The sequence below is a fragment of the Oncorhynchus nerka genome, linkage group LG3, assembly GCF_034236695.1.
Source record: "Oncorhynchus nerka isolate Pitt River linkage group LG3, Oner_Uvic_2.0, whole genome shotgun sequence".
In the NCBI taxonomy this organism is placed as follows: domain Eukaryota; kingdom Metazoa; phylum Chordata; class Actinopteri; order Salmoniformes; family Salmonidae; genus Oncorhynchus; species Oncorhynchus nerka.
Window position 1 is genome coordinate 54,729,317 of NC_088398.1, and position 23,850 is coordinate 54,753,166.

A 23,850-nucleotide genomic window follows, 5' to 3' on the forward strand; every position below is an offset into this window, starting at 1 on the left:
CATCTCCTTCCTGAGAGGTATGACGGTTGTGTGGTCCCATGGTGTTTATACTTCTGTACGATTATTTGTACAGATGAACATGGTACCTTCAGGCGTTTGGAAATTGCTCCCAAGGATGAACCAGACTTGTGGAGGTCTACAATTTTGGCTGATATCTTTTGATTTTCCCATGATGTCAAGCAAAGAAGCACTGAGTTTGAAGGTAGGCCCTGAAATACATCCACAGGTACACGTCCAATTGACTCAAATGATGTCAATTAGCCTATCAGAAGCTTTTAAAGCCATGACATCATTTTCTGGAATTTTCCAAGCTGGCACAGTCAACTTAGTGTATGTAAACTTCTGACCCACTGGAATTGTCATACAGTGAATTTTAAGTGAAATAATCTGTCTGTAAACAATTTTTGGAAATATAACTTGTGTCATGCACAAAGTAGATGTCCTAACCGACTTGCCAAAACTATAGTTTGTTAACAAGACATTTGTGGAGTGGTTGAAAAACAAGTTTTAATGACTCCAACCTAAGTGTATGTAAACTTCCGACTTCAACTGTATCTAGCTGAAAATATGGACTCAATCATTTAAAAAAATAAAGTTTGTGATAAAAGCACCAGATTTGGCACAGAGATAGAAAATATATGGAGCCACCGGTCCACATATCACCTATAACGCCCATATCAGTACCCATTAGGACATACCGGTATGTCAGATTAGCTCAATCACCTTTGAATGAATAACAGAAACATGTTCATGACAAGTTGCTATGGATGAAATGGATCAAAATAACTTGACTATAAATGTGTGAAAATGTTAAAATATATGCTTATTTTGGGGATTTTAAACCATTTACTAAGATTGAAAGAAAAAGTGTTACTGTTTGACAGAAGGTGTAATTTTGCCATTTGAATTTAGTGAAGTCACGTTACACGTGAGGAAAGAGGAGGGATCAGGGGAAATGGTGGTTGCTAGGGCTGCCTGATCTTGTAACAGAGGCTCGTGGAAATTTCACCTCAATCTCACCTGTAAACCACGCCCACGTTCAAATAAAATCTAATTGTATTTGTCACATGCATACAACAGGTGTAGTAGACCTTACAGTGAAATGCTTACTTACATGCCCTTAACCAAAAATGCAGTTTTAAGAAAAATACGTGTCAAGTAAAAATAGAAAAGTAAAGAATAAGAAATGAAAGTAACAAAAAGTTAAAGAGCAGCATTAAAATAACAATACCGAGGCTATATACAGGAGGTACCAGTACAGAGTCAATGTGCGTCGTTCTCATCGTTCTCATTTACTTACAGCAACAACCTGGGGAAGAACGACATGGGAGAGACGAGTCATGAAGGACCCCGCCATGTTGTCAGGTGAGTGATTAGTAAAGATGGTTCTTAGCCTATTACTTGCCTCCCTGACATCAGACCAGCTGTGGTACTTCTTCTTAGCTCTGCCTTCCCTTGCCCCTCTTAAACAGATTAGGAGGTCTGCTAAACTCACAGTGCGGTACTTATTTAGAAATGTCTGAAAAGGGCAAACTGAGGAAGACTAATGACCGATGCAGTGTCACCAGCGCACTCCTAAGTCTTTTATCATTCTACAGAGTGGCTCGTCCTCTGTGTAACCCTCATTATATTTGAGCTAATGTTGGGGATGAGTATGGACTAGTGATAAAGCACCATCCCACTTCTTCTATTACACAGAAAGAGAAACCGACTCAGTGTAATTGCTCTGGAACAAAATATAAATATAATGGACAGAAAATGACTTATATTTTATCAGGGTAAATCACCATGGCTTTGTATTGGATAGTTTGGGAGGGGGCTATACTTGTTGGCCACAAGGTGGAAGTCACACCATTCATAACTTTTCAACTGTCTATATTTTCATTGTTTGTAGTCTTCATAAAATGATGGATATGTCCATACTGCTGATTAGCTATTTTCATATAGCCAGTAAATTATGTTTGATTGCACAGTAGAAGAGACACTTGTCATTAAGACCAATTCCTCTTTCAGCAATTTTCTCTCTGTAGATGACTGATGGTGTATCCCCAAATATTCTATACAAACAAATCCCATATTATGTGAACATCAAGACCTGGATCCATATTGTGAGATGGGATAGACTAGAGGAGATATGGGGAAAATGGCAGTGGCAGAGGTATAAGTACGTGAGGCTGTATATTATGACATCCACCTTGCTTGAGAGTGCCGTTGTACAGTAGTTCCCTATATGGCTGGTTAAACAGACCCAGATTGTCCAGGAGTAAGCTTAATCTGGGTCCAGGAAACCAGTGCCTTATCATTGCTCTCCTTATTGTTCACTAGCAGCCATGTTGTGTAGCTATCAGGGAGAGAGGATTGGGGACTGTGAAGTTCTCCATTGCATCTCACAGTAGATGACCCATAGAGAGAAGTTGCCTTAATGATCAGTGAAATTGTCTGTATTAATGGTGGAACGGGGCTGTGGGGAGAATACTGCACTGGGAAATGTTAAATAGGCTGTTTAATGATTCCAATTCAACAGCATCTCAGTATCTGGCCTCACCATTCATCAACCCTGTAGGTCTAGAGAACAGTGCATACAGAGCTCAAAATATATATTTTCTTCTGCTTCACTTTGCAAATCGTAAGTTTTAATATACATTTTTTACCATCATGAGCTGTTTGAGGTTCATGAACCTGTATTGTTTATTGACACACCTGAAATGAACTACTCCCACATCCTCTACATATAAAACACTGATGGAAAGTTAGTACAAGGAGAGCCTGAAGGAGAGTGGAAAAAGTAAGGAAAAGGCAACCACAAGATGACACATCACGGTCAGCGTTGCTTGGTTTAACTAACTTGTAGAGCCATGTGAATAGTATGAATAACTTGTAGGTCTGAATAGTTTAATTAACTTGTACAGTATATGTAAATGGTGTCAAATGTGATCCTGAAAGCATAATTTCTAATCATACTCGGCCCTGACAACCTACTTAATATCAGTCATCAGGGATGGGATGTTGTAGAAGAAAACAATTTACTGATGACAATTCATTTGACCCTCGGTGTCAGAGGGCTTTGTGATGGAAGGGACTCAGCATGGGAGCTGAGAGAGGAAGGCTGCCTCATTACTTCTGCTTGATTGCAGGGGATTGAGAATGAGAACAATGGCAGGAGGCAAAGGTAAACTATCCTATCCTACTATCCACATTAATCTGCATGACGTGTGTGCAATGATTGCATCAGGAATTCAGCCTGCTTTGTTTTGATGGAGCTATAAAGTAGGGAATGATCCAGAGAGAATGCAGTGAACTGAGGGGTGAATTGTTGGAAGTCCCCTAAACAATATGAGCAACGAGTAGAATACTAATGGGTTTGGAAAGAAAGAAATCAGATGAGATGTGGCCAAAACTAATGATTGTGATTCTGATCTGTTATTTGTAAAAATTGAGGAACTTGTCTGAAGAAGGACCATGTACAATAGGCTTGTAGCATACTGTCTGTGCCTATAAGGGAATGAGATGACCTGTAACATTCTATGATACATTTACATTCACATGTATACATCCGTCCTTTTTAAAACACATACAACTGTGATATTCTGATTCCCTCTCTGTGACCGGCCTAGCGTATATACAGTACCAGTCAAAAGTTTGGACACACCTACTCATTCAAGGGTTTTTCTTTATTTGTACTATTTTCCAAATTGTAAAATAATAGTGAAAACATCAAAACTATGAAACAACACATATGGAATCATGTAGTACCCAAAAAAGTGTTAAACAAATCAAAATATATTTTTTATTTGAGATTCTTCAACGTAGCCACCCTTTGCCTTGATGAACGCTTTGCACACTCTCAACCAGCTTCATGAGGTAGTCACCTGGAATGCGTTTAAATTAACAGGTGAGCCCTGTTAAAAGTTTATTTGGAATTTCTACCTTCTGAATGTTTTTGAGACAATCAGTTGTGTGGTAACAAGGTAGGGGTGGTATATAGAAGATAGCCCTATTTGGTATAAGACCAAGTCCATATTATGTCAAGAACAGCTCAAATAGGCAAAGAGAAACGACAGTCATCATTACTTTAAGACAAGAAGGTCAGTCAATCCGGAAAATTTCAAGAACTTTAAAAGTTTCTTTAAGTGCAGTTGCAAAAACCATCAAGCGCTATGATGAAACTGGCTCCCATGAAGACCGCCACTGGAAAGGAAGACCCAGAGTTATCTCTGCTGCAGAGGATAAGTTCATTAGAGTTAACTGCACCTCAGATTGCAGCCCAAATAAATGCTTCACAGAGTTCAAGTAACAGACACATCTCAACATCAACTGTTCAGAGGAGACAGCATGAATCAGGCCTTCATGGTCGAACTGCTGCAAAGAAACCACTACCAAAGGACACCAATAACAAGAGACTTGCTTGGGCCAAGAAACACGAGCAATGGACATTAGACCGGTGGAAATCTGTCCAAATTTGAGACATTTGGTTCTAGCCGGCAGTGTCTTTGTGAGACGCAGAGTAGGTGAACGAATGATCTCCACATGTGTGGTTCCCACCGTGAAGCTTGGAGGAGGAGGTGTGGTGGTGCTTTGCTGGTGACACTGCCTGTGATTTATTTAGAATTCAAGGCGCACTTATCCAGCATAGCTACCACAGCATTCTGCAGCGATACGCCATCCCTTCTGGTTTGCCCTTAGAGGGACTGTCATTTGTTTATCAACAGGATAATGACCCAAAACACACCTCCTGGCTGTCTATGGACTATTTTACCAAGAAGGAGTGTGATGAAGTGCTGCATCAGATGACCTGGCCTCCACAGTCACCCAACCTCAACCCATTTGAGATGGTTTGGGATGTGCAAAGTGTGCAAAGCTGTCATTAAAGCAAAGGGTGGCCTTGAAGAGTCTTTAACACTTTTTTTGATTACTACATGATTCCACATGTGTTACTATTCTACAATGTAGAAAATAGTTTTAAAAAATGAAGAAAAACCCTTGAATATGGAGGTGTGTCCAAACTTTTGATTGATACTGTTTATATATGCTTTGAGGTGCAGACAGTGCCAGTAGAACCCTTGGGGATAGAGATGGGGCTTTGGCCTGATACAAGATCACTTTTGATCTCCACGCTAATAAGCAGTATATTCCATTTCCATTTGCTTTACTGTTGTTTGTTCGTTTGCACACAGGTATAGAGACAGACTGAGACAAACCAGGGATATTTACATATGAATTCGTGGACTCTTCCCGGAAACGTATGTGGCAATTATATTTGGACAGACCATGCATAATATAACGAAAGCATTCAATAAAGTTCTAAAAAAAATGTGAACATACACCAAGGAAATGTCATCTGTTTTAGTCTCACAGGATTTAGATCAAAGAATGTAAACTATAGAGAACCTCCTCTGGTTTGTGCTTTACTGTCCAAAATTATATAGAGGTTGTTATTGTTGTTGTGTTTATGTCAATTTAAAAGTTGTTATAGTGTGGCATTTTCTCAATATTGCATGGAGATTAACATAGAGATTCCGTTATAAGGGCTGCCTGCTATAAAGGTATTCATATATGGGCAGCTGCACTCACTGGCACTCTGCTCCCTGTCAATCAAACCTAGCCATGGGCAATGATGAAGTCTGTCTGAACAGTGCATGTCATTACTTCTTAAGTGCAACCTCTCAACTGACAGTATATTCAGCTTTATCTTTACAGACATCATAGTCTATATTTACTAATTTAGTGGAAATAGCCTATTAGCCACATGGGCACACAAACACACACACACACACACACACACACACACACACACACACACACACACACACACACACACACACACACACACACACACACACACACACACACACACACACACACACACACACAGAGTGATTCGTTATTAGTTTGTCTGTGCCGTTGAACAACGGTTACTACTGTATGCCTCATTTGATCTGGAAAAACACTCGTTAAGAAAAAGTGACCGATTGACTTACAACAACAAATAAAAAGTTAAAAAGCAATGGTATTGAGGGAGGCGAAGGTTTATAAAAAAAGAACCCTAAATTAAATACTTGTGGTGCATGCCAAATTAGTGTTGAAGATATTGTCTCTTGACTGATGCGTTGCTGCTGTTGATACAGCATATCTAGGATCAAAGCTGGAGTTGAAGGATCACTTTTGGAGATTGTTTTGATTTCTAGACTTTGTGATTTTTGGAAGAAAGTATATATTTAAAGTTAGATGGGAAGAGAAAAACTAATGCTGTATTGAAAATCAGGAGATGAATACTTCAAACATGCTGGTACTTACTCTTTCCCGATTTAAAGATGACATTGTCTAGATATGAACCAACAATTGTCAATTTCAATTGGTACTGAGCATTCATATCTATACGAATCACAAAATGAATAGAACATTACGTTAATTAAAATGAAATCAAGTAATTTATAGATTTTTTTGGGGGGGGGCTCACTTGGCAATACAGTCTCCAAGAGATTGCTTTGCTTTGAAGAATCTGACTCAAAATGAAGGGGTAGACATTTTCAGGCACAAAGGAAGGATTTTATGTTTTGTACAGATATGACATGCAAGCTTCCATCCAGAAGCAATTTTTAAAGTAAAGAACAATCTTTGAAAGTGCAACAGCTCCCCATTCATAGTGTCACTTTGGCTTCAGAGAACGAAACAGATTCCCGCAATGCAACTGCCACATGTCATTCGCACTTAAAGTGAAAACTGAAGTCAATAGATACATTTCTCCCTGTGTAAGGTCAATCACTGTTGTAAAACAAGCCTGGGATTGTACTAGTCTATGCCACAGGAGGTTGGTGGCACTTTAATTGGGGAGAATGGGCTTGTGGTAATAGATGGAGCGGAATAGGTGGAATGGTATCAAATACATTTCCATTCAATTTGCTCCGTTAAAGCCATTATTATGAGCCGTCCTCCCCACAGCAGCCTCCACTGGTCAAAATGCTGGTGTGTTTTGGATTTCTAAACCTTTTTAAGCATTGTGTTTTTGAGCTACAGACTTTTGGGTTGTCTGTCTCTGTAGATACCAACCATTAGTATGTGAGATTTACAGGGGCTGTGCTAGAGCAGTGTTTATGAGACAAGGGCGGATTCCGAAGGCCTGGGGCCGAGTCTTTTTACAAAAATGTCTGTAGAATCCAAATGGTTTAACCTACACGCTACTAAACAAAAAGATCATAGGAAATCCCAGGACATAATTATCCCTGACTAGTTGGATATTAATTTCCCAGTAAGCAAACTATTTCTGTACTTACAGCATTCATATAAATATATTTCTATCGGGTTTTTGCTTTGGTGGACCCTATTTTTTTTATTGACATTTAAACTCATGAATGCAACTTTTATGTTCTACTTGCAGCCCTGGTTGTCCTGAAAAGAAAATGTCAAAACCCTTCATTGTGAGGATAAATATAAGGGCTGGACATACATATAAATGAAATAAGTCAGAAAAAGTCAGAAAAATGAAAAGTCAATTTTTTCTGTGCTCTCAGGATCGATAGGGTTAAACCAACTTGAAAAGGACCACAAGCTTTGCGTTCGAGATGCTTAATGCACATTAAAAGATGAACAGAGGAGTGCATTTCTGTGGAAACTGCCCTTTGCAGAGTATTGATTGAACAGTGGAATCAAGTTGGATTGATGAGCGGAATTTAAACTGTATCCCTCAATCTAACAAGCACGCTCACTGTTCCAGGAGACTTAAAAAGTGGCTTTTACAGTTGGCAATTGAACAGACATGAGTTAGGAGAGAGGATCAATTCTTGCTCACCTCATAACTGGATTGCCTTGGGTTGTTTCACAAATGACACCTTATTCCCTATATAGTCCACTACTTTTGACCAGAGACCTATTCGGCCTGGTCAAATGTACATAGGGAATAGGGTCCCATTTGGGATTCACACATTGTGATATAATTACACCTTTGTTGCTCTTCCCTACTCAATTTACAATCCAAACTTATTTCCTCTAAAAATAAAGTTCAAAGTAAGTAAATATAAAGTACTGTCAGGGTTGGGGATTAACTGATTACATGTTCAATCAGTTTGTGGACCCCAGGAAGAGTAGCTGCTGCTTTTGCAACAGCTTATGGGGATACTAATAAAAAGTAATCTGATTACAAAAAACCACCAACTGTAATCAGTTACAAAATGTTGTAATAAGATTACAGATAGTTTTGAAAAACTAGATGATTACTTTTTGGATTACTTTTAAATTCAGTAATGATGTTTGTGAGAGAAAAATACACCACGACACCTTTCTGTTTTCTTCAATACAGCATTGAAAAGAGAGTTTGTTCCACCTGAGTGAGTCTGACCACAAGTCAGAGACCACTATGATGACACACCAAATGCATTTGATGGAACTTGTTTTCTTCTTCTAAGAGACGGATTGCAATTTACTGGGGGATGGGTTAAATTTAACAAGGTGTTTTGATGCACTACTGTTCCACTGGAGGTCATAAGGCACTGTGCTTTTCCATGACTTAAATGCTAATGATGACACACCAAATGCATTTGATGGAACTTGTTTTCTTCTTCTAAGAGACGGATTTGATTTAACAAGGTGTTTCTACCTTATGCACTGTGCTTTTCCATGTGCTAAATTTGACTCTACCACAGGTCAGTATAGACTACCAGTTTAACGGTCTATCCAGCCCTTTATCCACAATTCATTGTGAAATTAGTGGTAGGTGGATCGTTTGTCCAGATCTGCAATTGGTTAACTAGCAATCATACCACATATACAGTAAAAACAATCAAAGCTGCATCAATATTTTATATGAATAGACAAGAACAAATAGGAATAGCTGATGGGTAGCGGAGAGGCCAGGTGCATCATTACGCATGAAAGAACAGTGAAGACACAGTAAAAAAAATGACCTTGTTTAGGGACAATACAATTATCCTACCTAGACTAACCTACAACACTACAATGCAATGAATAGTTGCTTTATTGTTTTCAAGTCAGTACAACATTCTAGCCTACTCTAAGCTGCAGTAAAAATGTCATTTGAATAACGGAGCAAAAGCCCTGTGATTTGAACGTTTCATTTGAATCAGTTGTGGGTCTACTCTCGACAGTTTATAAGGTCTAGAAAGGCACAGTAGCAGGCCAGTCTTGCTATAGTTTTACTTCAGATACTGAATGTGCTGCCTGTTGCTGTAAGGACCGACTCTAAAGATGAGAAGCAGGTACGCAGAGTTGAACATTTAATAAATAATGGACACGGAACAGCATCAGAACAAGGTACACAATGACAAACAACAAATAATGCAGAAGTGGGGAACAACCTCGGGAACAGACAGATATAGGGGAGGAAATAAACACAGGTGAGTGTGTCCAGGTGAGTGTAATGAATAGCTGATGCGCGTGATGAGGGGAGCAGGTGTGCGTAATGATGGTGGCAGGAGTGTGCAATGCAGGGCAGCCTTGCGCCTTCGAGCACCAGGGAAGGAGAGCAGGAGCAGGCGTGATGGTTGCAGATCATCATTCTCCCAATTCACTCTATAATTTTTGAATTTTATTTAACTAGGCAAGTCAGTTAAGAACAAATTCTTATTTTCAATGACGGCCTAGGAACAGTGGGTTAACTGCCTGTTCAGGAGCAGAACGACAGATTTGTACCTTGTCAGCTCAGGGGTTTGAACTTGCAACCTTCTGGTTACTAGTCCAACGCTCTTAACCACTAGGCTACCCTGCCGCCCTATAATAATGTGGCCACATATGCTCCCAGCAGGCCCGGGGCTCGGTTGCATAAAACATCTTAAGTTAATGTTCTCCTCATCATTTCCCTTAAGGTTTACTTAACTTTAAGTAAGTTGCACAAACATTTTTAAGGTGAATTTCTCACTTAAATTAAGTGAAAACTTCAAGGGTGTCCATGAGGTCCCTAAGTGCTTCATTCAGTATGGATATCAATGTAAACAGCATTTGTGGAGGTGAATATTGCTTTCTTTTGTCTTGGTTTCAAAAGGAAAACATCCATCAACTAGCTAGCTAGATACTTAGCTAACCAATGGAAGGTGCACCATGCACAATCCATGGCTACAAAGCTAGCTGGCCAGCTAGCTACCTACTCTGTAAGTTAGCTTGACGTGCTAGAAAGTAATCGAAACAAGTTAAGATAAAAGTAACGAAAAGAAATGTGTTTTATTATCTTCTGAATCAATTAGTTTCTCCTGTCTTGAATGTAGAGGTTCTATTTTGCCATCTTCAAAAATAAATGTGATCTCTTTGACAAGAGGTTCAGTCAGTGAATCAGGTTATTGCCATGGTAACCATAGACTCTTTCTGCCATACATGCCTTCAAAACCCTTAAATTATGCCCTTACCTAAGGAAATGTTTGAGGGGCTCTATGCAACACACTTAAACAATTCCCTTAGTTAAGGTACAATGAAACTACAGTAAAACCCTTAAATTATGCCCTTACCTAAGGAAATGTTTGAGGGGCTCTATGCAACACGCTTAAACAATTCCCTTAGGTAAGGTACAATGATTCCTTATGGTAAACCCTTAAGGGGAACATTTAAGGATGTGTTTTATGCAATCAGGCCCATTTATTCAGGAGAGTTTAACACATGCTCTGCCTCCTCTCCAATCCGAGCGGCTATTCCTCTCGCCCCTAGAACTTAACGCTTCAATATAGCTTAAATATTTATCATTTAACTTTTAAAATGTATTTCCTTTTATATGTGGCATAAACAGAACCAGTCAGTCACAATGTTTAAATCTAGGCTACTTCAAATGTTTTCTGTAGGTATGTGCACGTTCATCTAAAATATAATTCCAGAATCCTCAAAATGGCTTGACATAAATCGGGTTTCCATCCAACCTTTTGAGTAAAGTAGCCTACATGTCTGATAAAAATGTCAACACATCATGGGAAAGAATGCAGTTTATTACAGATGAAATTAGTTATTCACAGGATGATGTGAACTTCACAGGGTGATGAAAGTGCACAGTGATGAGGTTGATGCTCCTTTCAATAAATATTGAGTATTATTTTGGTGAAATGGTGATCGATGCTTGGCTGCCATTTGACAAATAAAAATAATCTTGCACTTTTGTCCATAATAATCTCATCATGTAGTAGGCTATACCTGCACTGTATCTGCAAACTGTTGGCTAGAGCGCCCTTGCCAATACCAGAGTAATGCGATGAAAAATGCGATGGAAACCCATTAAAAAAAAATATTCAGTACATGGGAATTTGGTGGACTGTATGAAACATGACCCACCAAACCGCACTTCTAACACTCGCCTGCTTATCCGTGTCAGAGGAAACACCATTCAACTGATGAAGGAGATCAGCCTGCAGGAGCCTGACTCACCACAAGGAATCGCTAGAGCGAGATGAGCCAAGTAAAAACAAAAGTTTGAGGGAAAATAGTATGCCGATAGTGAAAAGCCTACAAGGGGAAATTCATATACATTTTAATATTGTAGTGGACTAAAATTAGAGGACTGCAGGCTACTGTTCAACTCCCCATTGAGGTAGGATGCAATTTTGGAACTTAAATGTATTTATAATAATTTGTTTTCTCATTATTATTATTGCATAGCAATGTTATTATTGTAAGCCTATTTATTAATCGAAACCAGTTCTTTAAATATGCAAAACCTGTTTTGTTCAATTCTGTTGGGACATTTTCATTGGCTAAATTAAATTTGATCTGTCTTTTTAATTGTGTGCTCTGTATCTGGTTTATGGTTTTATTGTAAGTAGGTATATTGTAAAATAAATAACATTAGCCTATTTCTGTCATTTGTTGAGTATGGTAGGCACTTGCTTTTGTTGGTAATTGTGCAATATACCTTGTTCAAAAGTTTTGTAAAGGTTTAAACCAGTGTTTTGTCTAATTTTGTTGAGCCATTTTCTTTGGCCAAATTAAGTTCCAACTATATTGCTGTGTTTGCCACAATATAATAGCCTGCTCGCATTTTCCCTATAGACAATAACTTGACTACATTTGATATTACCCTAGCAAAGTGTAAAACCTTTTGTGAAGGTTTGGTGTGGCTATTATTAAGCTTTAGCTACTGCATGTCACGCGTGCTCCCGCTCTCCCCCCCCCCCCCCTGGAGCTCGAGCATTAAATCAAATCAAATTGTATTGGTCACATATACATGGTGAGCAGATGTTAATGCTAGTGTAGCGAAATGTTTGTGCTTATAGTTCCGACATGTGCAGTAATATCTAACAAGTAATCTAACAAATTCACAACTACCTTACACACACAAATGTAAAGGGATGAATAAGAATATGTATATATACAAGTTGAAGTCGGAAGTTTACATACACCTTAGCGTAGAGGCACTGAGTTTGAAGGTAGGCCTTGAAATATATCCACAGGTACACCTCCAATTGACTCAAATGATGTTAATTAGCCTATCAGAAGCTTCTAAAGCCATGACATGATTTTCTGGAATTTTCCAAGCTATTTAAAGGCAGAGTCAACTTAGTGTATGTAAACTTCTGACCCACTGGAATTGTGATACAGTGAAATAAGTGAAATAATCTGTCTTTAAATTACTTGCAACATGCACAAAGTAGATGTCCTAACCAACTTGCTAAAACTATAGTTCGTTAACAATACATTTGTGGAGTGGTTGAAAAACGAGTTTTAATGACTCCAACCTAAGTGTATGTAAACTTCCGACTTCAACTATACATATGAGATGAGTAATATAATATGTAAACATTATTAAATTGTCATTATTTAAGGTGACTAGTGATACCTTTATTAAGTCCATTTATTAAAGTGGTCAGAGATTTGAGTCTGTATGTTGGCTGCAGCCTCTCTATGTTAGTGATGGCTGTTTAACAGTCTGATGGCCTTGAGAGAGAAGCTGATTTTCAGTCTCTCGGTCCCCGCTTTGATGCACCTGTACTGACCTTACCTTCTGGATGATAACGGGGTGAACAGGCAGTGGCTCGGGTGGTTGTTGTCCTTGATGATCTTTTTGGCCTTCCTGTGACATCGGGTGCTGTAGGTGTCGTTGTGCAGACTGCACTACCCTCTGGAGAGCCTTCCGGTTATGGGCGGAGCAGCTGCCGTACCAGGCGGTGATACAGCCCGTCAGGATGCTCTCGATTATGCACTCCTGCCACCATCATTACGCACAACAGCCATCCCCCGTCACGCGCGTCAGCGATTATTGGACTCATCTGGACTCAGTCACCTCTGTCATTACCTCCCCTATATCTGTCTGTTCCTCCTCTCTGTTCCCCGCTTCAGCATTGATTGTCTTATTTCCCTGTGTACCCGTGTGCTAACGCTGTTCCTGTCTTGTTTCATGTCTGTTCCTGATTTTAAAAAATGGACTCCCCGTACCTGCTTCTCTACTCCAGCGTCGGTTCTTACACTGCAAGCCTATGATATGAAGGCAGTGTACACCAGCTCTCCAACTGACTCCTACAGTTGTTGAACTTGAGGAGAGGAAGAATGTTACTCCTATATTCTAACAATATAATTATTTTCTTTATATAAAAGATTCTGATTGATAAATAATGAATTAGCCTCCTTCTGTACATCTATATCTGTATAGCAGACGCAGTAGCCATATTACATAAAAAATTAAAATAAATATGCATGTTCGTGTAGTACCATGCCACCGGCATATCTCTATCTCTCTGGGGTTAGACCTAAGCTTCTCTTCCTTTGTATAGTCTATATCTTTTTGTAAATATGAATGTCATACAGTGGACACCTAAGCCTATAGGCCTATGCATGCAATGCCCTGATGCATTTAGTGCTTAAATCACCGACAGCTGAAGGTGGACAATTGTTGCTTTAGGATAATAGCCTAAAATCAAATAAAAATCTAAAGTTATATAAAGTTTTGCATGTTCTGCACATAAAAACACAAGGAATAGTGTTTTTGTAGTTTGTTATAGGCTGTTTTTTAGAACAAGTAAATGTGGTTCATTTGGCAAATATTCCTTGTTTATTTATGGCACTGGCTGCTCCAATTATGATCTGAATGCATATGGATGTCCAGTAAATTTTTCAAATGTCTGGTAAATTAAAATCTTACCGGTCACGTTGGTTGGCGTCAAATTTTCCTAAAGGAAACCCTGAAATGTGCATATTGTTTTCATGCCGATTTGAGAATATTCGCATGGAAATCTGTCGCCAACTGGATGGAAACCTATAGACACCCTAAAGACATGTTGATTATGCCTGCACATCATGTTTCACCAGCAGCCCTAAACATCTAAAGAATAATCTAGGGATGAATATTTTCCTGGTATTTTACAAGTGTTCCATCCCAAGAATAATCAAAAACATATTAATATGTCTGCATGTGTTTAGAGCTTTGATCAGCATGGAAATTCTGTCTGATGCTACCTGATCCTAATGATACCATACATTAAATACATTTTATAAGCCCTACATTAGACATTTTATGAGCCCAAGCTCAATAAAGCCCAAATGATTGTGACGTTATCTAATACACAACCTACAGTATGATATAGGCTACCACACATTACGCACGACAGAAAAACATAAAAGCACATAGACGTAGCGATGTAAAAAAAAACAAGGTGACACCTGAAAGCCGACCCCCGAAAGCCAACCCCTGAAAGCCGACCCCTGAAAGCCAGATGCAGATGTGTAAATTAGAGGTGCATTCAGTCCTTATATTACTGTAGCATATGCTACAGTAAATGTAGGGACTACAATGGAAATTGGTCCCCTACTTTATTGTGCAATCTCGGTCACTTTTACAATTATTTGTGTATATACTGTACACTACCGTTCAAAAGTTTAGGGTCACTTGGACATTTTCTTGTTTTGAAAGAAAAGCACATTTTTTTGTCCATTTAAAATAACATCAAATTGATCCGAATTACAGTGTAGACATTGTTAATGTTGTAAATGACTTTTGTAGCTGGAAACGGCTGATTTCTAAAATGGAATATCTACATAGGCATACAGAGGCCCATTATCAGCAACCATCACTCCTGTGTTCCAATGGCACGTTGTGTTAGCTAATCCAAGTTTATCATTTTAAAAGGCTAATTACTCATTAGAAAAACATTTTGCAATTATGTTAGCACAGCTGAAAATTGTTGTGCTAATTAAAGAAGCAATAAAACTGGCCATCTGTAGACTAGTTGAGGATCTGGAGCATCAGCATTTGTGGGTTCAATTACAGGCTCAAAATGACCAGAAACAAATAACTTTCTTCTGAAACTCGTTATTCTATTTTGTTCTGAGAAATGAAGGCTATTCCATGAGAGAAATTGCCAAGAAACTGAAGATCTCATACAACGCTGTGTACTACTTCCTTCACAGAACAGTACAAACTGGCTCTAACCAGAATAGAAAGAGGAGTAGGAGTCCCCGGTGCACAACTGAGCAAGAGGACAAGTACATTAGAGTGTTGTTTGAGAAACAGACGCCTCACAAGTCCTCAACTGGCAGCTGTATTTAATAGTACCCGCAAAACACCAGTCTCAACATCAACAGTGAAGAGGTGACTCAGGGATGCTGGCCTTCTAGGCAGAGTTTCTCTGTCCGGTGTCTGTGTTCTTTTTCCCATCTTAATCCTTTCTTTTTTTTGGCCAGTCTGAGATATGGCTTTTTCTTTGCAACTCTGCCTAGAAGGCCAGCATCCCAGAGTCGCCTCTTCACTGTTGACGTTGAGACTGGTGACTAGTGCCAATAATTATAAATATGGCTGATCATTGTCTGCAACCAGTTCTGATCGTGAAGTAATGAATCAGGCAGAGGGGGCTGTTCATTTTATTTTACAGTACAATGTAGGGTCATGAGAAAATATATTTACGTTTGGGGGAGGGGGGCACATTTTTTTATGGCAACTTGAGTTGGACCAGCCCCCCCTTGGTTATCTGTCACAGTTTCCAGTCACTATCCTGTCAGTTAAACCTAAGTGGGATGTATATGTTTTTAAATAGACAAGTGTGTGTGTGTTTGCGACTGGCGCTTGGACAGACAGAGGAAAAGAAAATATGTCTACCATCCACAGACCATATTTAGAAAACATAAATAAGAAAATAAAATGTACCTGTATTCATTTTATTTTTGTCAAAATGTCATGTTAGGTGTGGTCTTGGCTATAACTGTCATCAAGCTAGATAAGGACAAGAGACAATACCTGCACCTTCCGTTTTTCTGTTTGGGATTATTTCAGGTGAACGCACAAACTAACTTTCTGAAGACTGGGTGCGTGGTACTTACTAAATGTTACCCTATGGGCCCTGGTCAAAAGTAGTGCACTATAAATGGAATCGGGTGCCCTTTGGAATGCACCCAATCATTTCAAGTGCGTGCATAAGGTTTTTCCTTACTTCATAGCTCATGGACAAAGCCAGGATATTTGTCTTAATAAGGAAGACTACTAAACTGCATCCAAATGGCACCCTCTTCCCTAAAGCAGTGTTTCCCAACTGCAGTCCTCAAGTATCCCCAACAGTACATATATTATTTGACATATTTTAATAAAAAAATAGTATTTTACCCCCTTTTTTTTATCTTGATCTGAGACTCCCCAACGTGATCGGGAGGTGAAGGTCGAGTCATGCGTCCTCCAAAACATGACCCACCAAACCGCGCTTTTTAACACCCACCAGCTTAACCCAGAAGCCCGCCGCACCAATTTGTCGGTGTGGAGGAAACAGCCTGCAGACGCCCAGCCTCCCACAAGTAGAAGCTAGAGCATGATGAGCCATGTAAAGCAACCCCTGGCCAAACCCTCCCCTAACCCTGACGACGCTGGGCCAATTGTGTGCCACCTTATGGGACTCCCGATCACGGCCGGATGTGATACAGCCCGGGATCGCACCCAGGTCTGTAGTGATGCCTCTAGCACTGCGATGCAGTGCCTTAGACTGTGTGCCACTCAAGAGGCACTAACAGCGCACATTTTTGTTGTAGCCCAAGACAAACTCATTTGATTCAACTCATTGAGGGCTTGATGATTGGTTGACAAGTTGAATCGTGTGCTTGTCCAGGGCTACAACAGAAATGTGTGCTGTTCAGGGTACTCAAGGATTGGAGTTGGGAAACACTGCCCTATAGTGCACTACTTTTGACCAGAGTCCTTTGAAATAGGGAATAGGGTGTAATTTGGGACGCACCCCTGGACTCCTGCTTAGGTTTCGACAGGCAGATAATTTCACCCACACCGACGGCACCGTTTTACTGGCTAACCTCCTAAATGCACTTCAGCAGTTACCTGAGCATCTCCGAGCTCATTTTCTGGCTCAGTGCAGGTACAAAGCTAAATCAGGAAGTAATGATGAAGCTCACCCATGTCTAAGCACTAGGAAAAACACTCTGTGCATCCCAAATGTCACCCTTTCCCCTACATAGTGCACTACTTTTGACCAGAGCCTTATGGTCAAAAGTAGTGCACTATACAGGTATTAGGGTGGCAGTCAGCAGGTGTCAGGGAAGCAGATTCACAATATTTCCTCAGGAACCTCATTAGCCCACAGTTGACTGACTCTCTAATGATTCTTATAGCTCTGTGTAACATACCTACCTAACCCATTCACAAGATTCAAACACTTTTGAATTACATCTGCAGCAGGAAAGGGGGAGCGTGTTGTTTTGAGGAGGGGCTCCAAAAAGCTTGAGCGAACCCTACTATCTTCCCTTGTAGATATGAACTTATTTTAACACATACAACTTCCTTATAGGTAGTACTAGGGCACAGAAGGGGACACCTCTCTGCGGAACAGACTAGATTGGAGACATCTTTGTCGCGTCCCTTGGATCACTTAACAGTGGTCTCACGTTTCTCACAAAGCACCAGGGGGGTTAAGAGGGAAAACAGGCAACTTTATTTGAGTTGAGATAGAAAAAGAAGTGTGTTTTATGATGGATAGTAGAGACTGAGAACCGTGATTTGAGTCTCTAGGAGAGCTGGCAGAGCTGTGGTGGTGACCAGTAGGTCAGCCATCGATTCCCAGCCATCTCTACTGAGCCTCTAATAAGACACTTGTGATTTCCCTCATGCTAGATTACTCCCCTTGTGTGCTTCTCCTCCACCTTGCCAGTTATGTACAGTCTCACTAGGGGAAGTATGAAGTTGTGTGTGTGTGTACCAGGAATATATTAAATCTCCAATGACTAAACTATAGGCAGTGTTGTTGGCATAATGAATAGATCAGAATTGGGCTGCCTGTGTAAAAGCAGTGAGCAACTGGAGAAAGCTTGTGGTCGACTGTTCTGAAGCCGAACAAAAATGATATGCCTTAGATCCAAATGGCAATAATTACATGTGACAGTCATCAAACCCCTCCTTTCCAACCTGAAATATACAATACTTTGACCCCAGCCTGAATGCCTCAAGGACACAGGGGCCTGAGGGTAACAAATCTTTCTGAGGCAAGATGATGACAAACAAAGCCCTTTAAATGTTCCCATTTTCTCCCCATGTCAGTAAGAATTGATGTCTTGCTATGCAGGCCACAAATTATCCAGAAAGGGAAAAGAATGCTCTGCCAGTTCAGTTTCCATGTGGACGGGAGGAACCCTTCTCTGGAGAGGTACTGCATAATGCATCCAAAATGGCACCCTATTCCCTATGTAGTGCATTACATTTGATCAAGGCCCATGGGTCTCTGGTTCAAATAATACACTTTTGAGGGAACAGGGTACCATTTGGGATGTAGTCCTACAGAGGTCAACCTTTTGCTTATTGTTTTTCATGAACACACTTAGGGAATGCGCCGACCTCCAGCCATCTTGAATGCTTTTTATTGCGTTTATTTTGCAATTCAAGAGAAGCGAGAGAGGAATTCCAGTAGCTATAATAAAAACAAAAAAATACAAGGTTACTAAAGGTTGACTAAAGGTTAATGATCAAAAGGTTAATGTCATTGATGGTGATGCCATATTTACCGTTTCAATTTGACACACACTTGGGCATAATGTAAGATTTCACTAAGCCTGATGCTCAGACTGATAGTTGAGCTGAATCCCTGTACATGGTTCTGAAATCCCAAATCCTCTCTCCGTCCACCACATGGGGACCTCTATCCTCCAGATTGGTTGAGCAGAGCTCCACAGGTGCAGAGCCCCAGCCTGAGCTTCATTAACTGATAGCAGCAGAGATGGAGGCGTCAGCAGGGGAAAGAGACAGGGAGATAGTGAGGAGTCAGATAAAAAATTGTCACCCAACTGGGAGATGGGGTGCTTCCCAAATGGCACCCTTTTCCCTATATAGGGCACTAGTTTTGACTAGGGCACATAGTCAAAAGTAGTGTACTATATATGATATCGTGTGTCATTTGGGACACACTTGGAGACTGGGGCACAGTCTGCCGTTGGGACTTGCATCCACTCACCAGGACTCTATTTCAGATGTCTGGTTCCTCTCATTGCCTCTGGTAACCCCTGAAGAGGGTAACAGCATGTGGTTTCAACACTATAAGAGAGTTGTAATATCACAAACCTGATCAAATGTAGGCCTTCACATAGTCTAGCGAGTTGTATGGACTTATAATGGCTTCACTTGACTTTAATGTAATCTATTAACATGATCTTGCACTAATTTCGACTAGGGTCCATAGAGAGCCAGAGAACCTGTATAGAATGTGATGATATAGAATATATAATAGAACGTGATCATGTCTTACTATTATGCTGAGGAGAAATATATATATATATATACAACAGTTGAAGTTGGAAGTTTACATACACCTTACCAAATACATTTAAACTCTGTTTTCACAATTCCTGAAATTGAATCCTAGTAAAAATTCCCTGTCTTAGGTCAGTTAGGAACAGCACTTTATTTTAAGAATGTGAAATGTCACACAGTAGAGAGAATGATTAATTTCAGCTTTTATTTGTTTCATCGCATTCCCAGTGGGACATAAGTTTACATACACTCAATTAGTATTTGGTAGCATTAACTTTAAATTGTTTAACTTGGGTCAAACGTTTCGGGTAGCCTTCTACAAGCTTCCCACAATAAGTTGGGTGAATTTTGGCCGAATCCTCCTGACAGAGCTGGTGTAACTGAGTCAGGTTTGTAGGCCTCTGCTCACACACACTTTTTCAGTTCTGCCCACAAATGTACTATAGGATTGAGGTCAGGGCTTTGTGATGGACACTCCAATACCTTGACTTTGTTGTTGTTATTTGTGTTTCATCAGACCAGAGGACATTTCTCCAAAAAGTATGATCTTTGTCCCCATGTGCAGTTGCAAACCGTAGTCTGGCTTTTTTATGGCGATTTTGGAGCAGTGGCTTCTTTCTTTCCAAGCTGTTTAAAGGCACAGTCAACTTAGTGCATGTTAACTTCTGACCCACTGGAATTGTGATACAGCCAATTTTAAGTGAAATAATCTGTCTGTTAACAATTGTTCGAAAAATGACTTGCGACTTGCCAAAACTATAGTTTGTTAACAAGAAATTTGTGGAGTGGATGAAAAACGAGTTTTAATGACTCCAACCTAAGTGTATGTACTCTTCCGATTTCAACTGTGTATTCCTACTAGCACTGACTTTGTTAATAACTACTTTATAGAGGGAAAATGTACTTGCTACGACTGATATGTGGTTGTCTCACCTAGCTATCTTAAGATGAACACACTAATTGTAATTCACTCTGGATAAGAGTGTCTGCAAAATTACTAAAATGTAAATGTGTGAGGATTTGATGATCAGAGCTTAATGATGCCTTTTCTCTGGCCTGGAGGGGATCCGTTCCTCCTACTGCTGCATATTCATGATCCTGTCCTCTTTTGTTGGGATGACTAAGAGAGGCACATCCTGATCACAGCACTGGGAGCTCAACCTTGTTCTTCTATCCAAGCGCCTGTATAGAGGTACACTGGAGGTACACTGGTAATTATGTTAAACAATTGGCCGAGCAGGAATCCTCTAATATAAGATGAGAGACATGACAAGACCAGGTCTATTAACCTGGTAATGACCTTGAAATGTAGACAGTGTATATCCAATGGTACAGTGAATGGTGAAGTTAACTAGTGGTGTATATCAAGCACACAGAGAATATGCCATTTATTCAATATGGTTAGACAAAATGACACAACATGCAAAACTATACTTTATGTTAAGAGAAAGGTAAAGGGGATACCTAGTCAGTGCATTCTTCCATATTTAACCCAACCCCTCCTAATCAGAGATTGTAATGTATGATTGTAATGTTTCTGACGTATCATTCTGATAGAATAGACATTGAAGCTGCATGCACTCCAGGCTCTTGTGGTATGATACAGATGGAGGATGTAGATCTTAATTTGATCGCCCAGTTGCAGGATAACTTTCTTGCAATGAAGGAAATGTAAAACTTGTAGTGTATTTGAAGTTTAAAAAGGCATTTGAAGTTCTCAATATTTACGATATATACAACAGCCTCGTCTCTCTTTATTGATTTCTCTCATATATGGACATGATCTATATCCCAAAGCAAAGAGATTATATCCTGTCATTATTCTGTTGATAGAACGGTAATGACTAGTTATAGTAACAATCTTTTCCTGAACAATATGACTATTACCATAATGGAAACTACCCAATTTGGAGGGATGTCAGAGGGGGTAGCCAAATGGCAGACAGATGACAGGGAAGACATGATTCTAATGGATTCCAATGACTCTGTTAGATTTGTTTTTAATCAACAGGGAAGTACACGGAGAGGAGTGGAGAGGAGAAGAGAGGGAGGATGCAGTTCTGTTTCAGAATCATCAGTGTTGAATGTATTTTAATAGTTCTCTGTGTGTGACAGAGAGTTAATGGAGAATACAGGGGCTCTCAGGACTGCTGGATAACTGAAGGCTTTATGTCACAAATTGTCAATCTTGATTCACAGCTGGGACGGAAGTTGCATGTCTACAATACATCATAATAAAGGGCTATTGTTTTATCATCTGTGAAATGCTGTAAATGCCCTTGGATTTGGCAGATGCAGTGTACTAGGTGTTTGTAATAATGCCTCCTGAACTGGAGGTCTCTGCTGTGAGATCAAAGCTTTTAACAAGGGTCTGGCTTGTCAGCATACTGCAGGCAGGCAGGCAGGCAGGCAGGCAGGCAGGCAGGCAGACAGACAGACAGACAGACAGACAGACAGACAGACAGACAGACAGACAGACAGACAGACAGACAGACAGACAGACAGACAGACAGACAGACAGACAGACAGACAGACAGACAGACAGACAGACAGACAGACAGACAGACAGACAGACAGACAGACACCCACCCACCCACCCACCCACCCCTATATCAGACCTAAGGCCCTCCCCAGCCCTCCTTTCATCAAATCTGACCAATACTCCATTTTGCTCCTCCCTTCCTATAGGTAGAAACTCAAACAGGAAGTATCTGTGCTAAGGACTATTCAACGCTGGTCTGACCAATCCGAATCCACGCTTCAAGATTGTTTTGATCATGCGGACTGGGTAGCCTACGATAATAACATTGACAATTATACTGATACGGTGATTAAGTTTATCAGGAAGTGTATAGGAGATGTACCCACTGTGACAATTAAAACCAACCCTAACCAGAAACGGTGGCTAGATGGCAGCATTCACGCAAAACTGAAAGGGCAAACCACTGCATTCAACCATGGCAAGGTGACTTGGAATATGGCAGAATACAAGCAGTGTAGTTATTCCCATTGCAACGCAAACAACATGCAAAATGTCAGTATAGAGACAAAGTGGAGTCGCAATTCAACGGCTCAGACACAAGACATATGTGGCAGGGTCTACAGACAATCACGGACTACAAAAGGAAAAAACAGCCACGGCGTGGACACCGACGTCTTGTTTCCGGACAAGCTAAACACCTTCTTTGCCAGCTTTGAGGATAACACAGTGCCACCAACGTGGCCCGCTCCCAAGGACTGTGGGCTCTCCTTCTCCGTGGCCGATGTAACTAAGACGGCATCCCTAGCCGCGATCTCAGAGCATGCACAGACCAGCTGACTGGTGTATTTACGGACATATTCAATCTCTCCCTATTCAAGTCTGCTGTCCTCACATGCTTCAAGATGGCCACCACTGTTCCTGTACCCAAGAAAGCAAAGGTAACTGAACTAAATGTCTATCGCCACGTAGCACTCACCTCTGTCATCATGAAGTGCTTGGAGAGACAAGGATCAGATCACCTCTACCTTACCTGTCACCCTAGATCCACTTCAATTTGCTTACCACCCCAATAGATCCACAGACAATGCAATCGCCATCACACTGCATACTGCCCTATCACATCTGGACAAGAGGAATACCTATGTAAGAATGCTGTTCATTGACTATAGCTCAGCATTCAACACCATAGTACCCTCCAAGCTCACCATTAAGCTCGAGGCCCTGGGTCTGAACCCCGTCCTTTTCAACTGGGTCCTGGACTACCTGACGGCAACCCCCCGGTGGTGAAGGTAGGAAACTACACCTCCACTTCGCTGATCCTCAACACTGTGGCCCCACAAGGGTGCGTGCTCAGCCCCCTCTTGAACTCCGTTCACCCATGACTGCGTGGCCACGCACACCTCCAACTCAATCATCAAGTTTGCAGACAACACAACAGTAGCAGGCTTGATTACCAACAATGACGAGACAGCCTACAGGGGGGAGGTGAGCGCTCTGGGAGTCTGGTGCCAGGAAAATAACCTCGCACTCAACGTTAACAAAACAACGGAAATGATCGTGGACTTCAGGAAACAGCAGAGGGAGCACCTCCCTATCCACATTGACGAGACCGCAGTGGAGAAGGTGTTAAGTTTCAAGTTCCTCAGCGTAGACATCACTGGTGAAGAAGGTGCAACAGCGTCGTGTGTACGTGGAACCCTCACAAACTTTTACAGATGCACAATTGAGA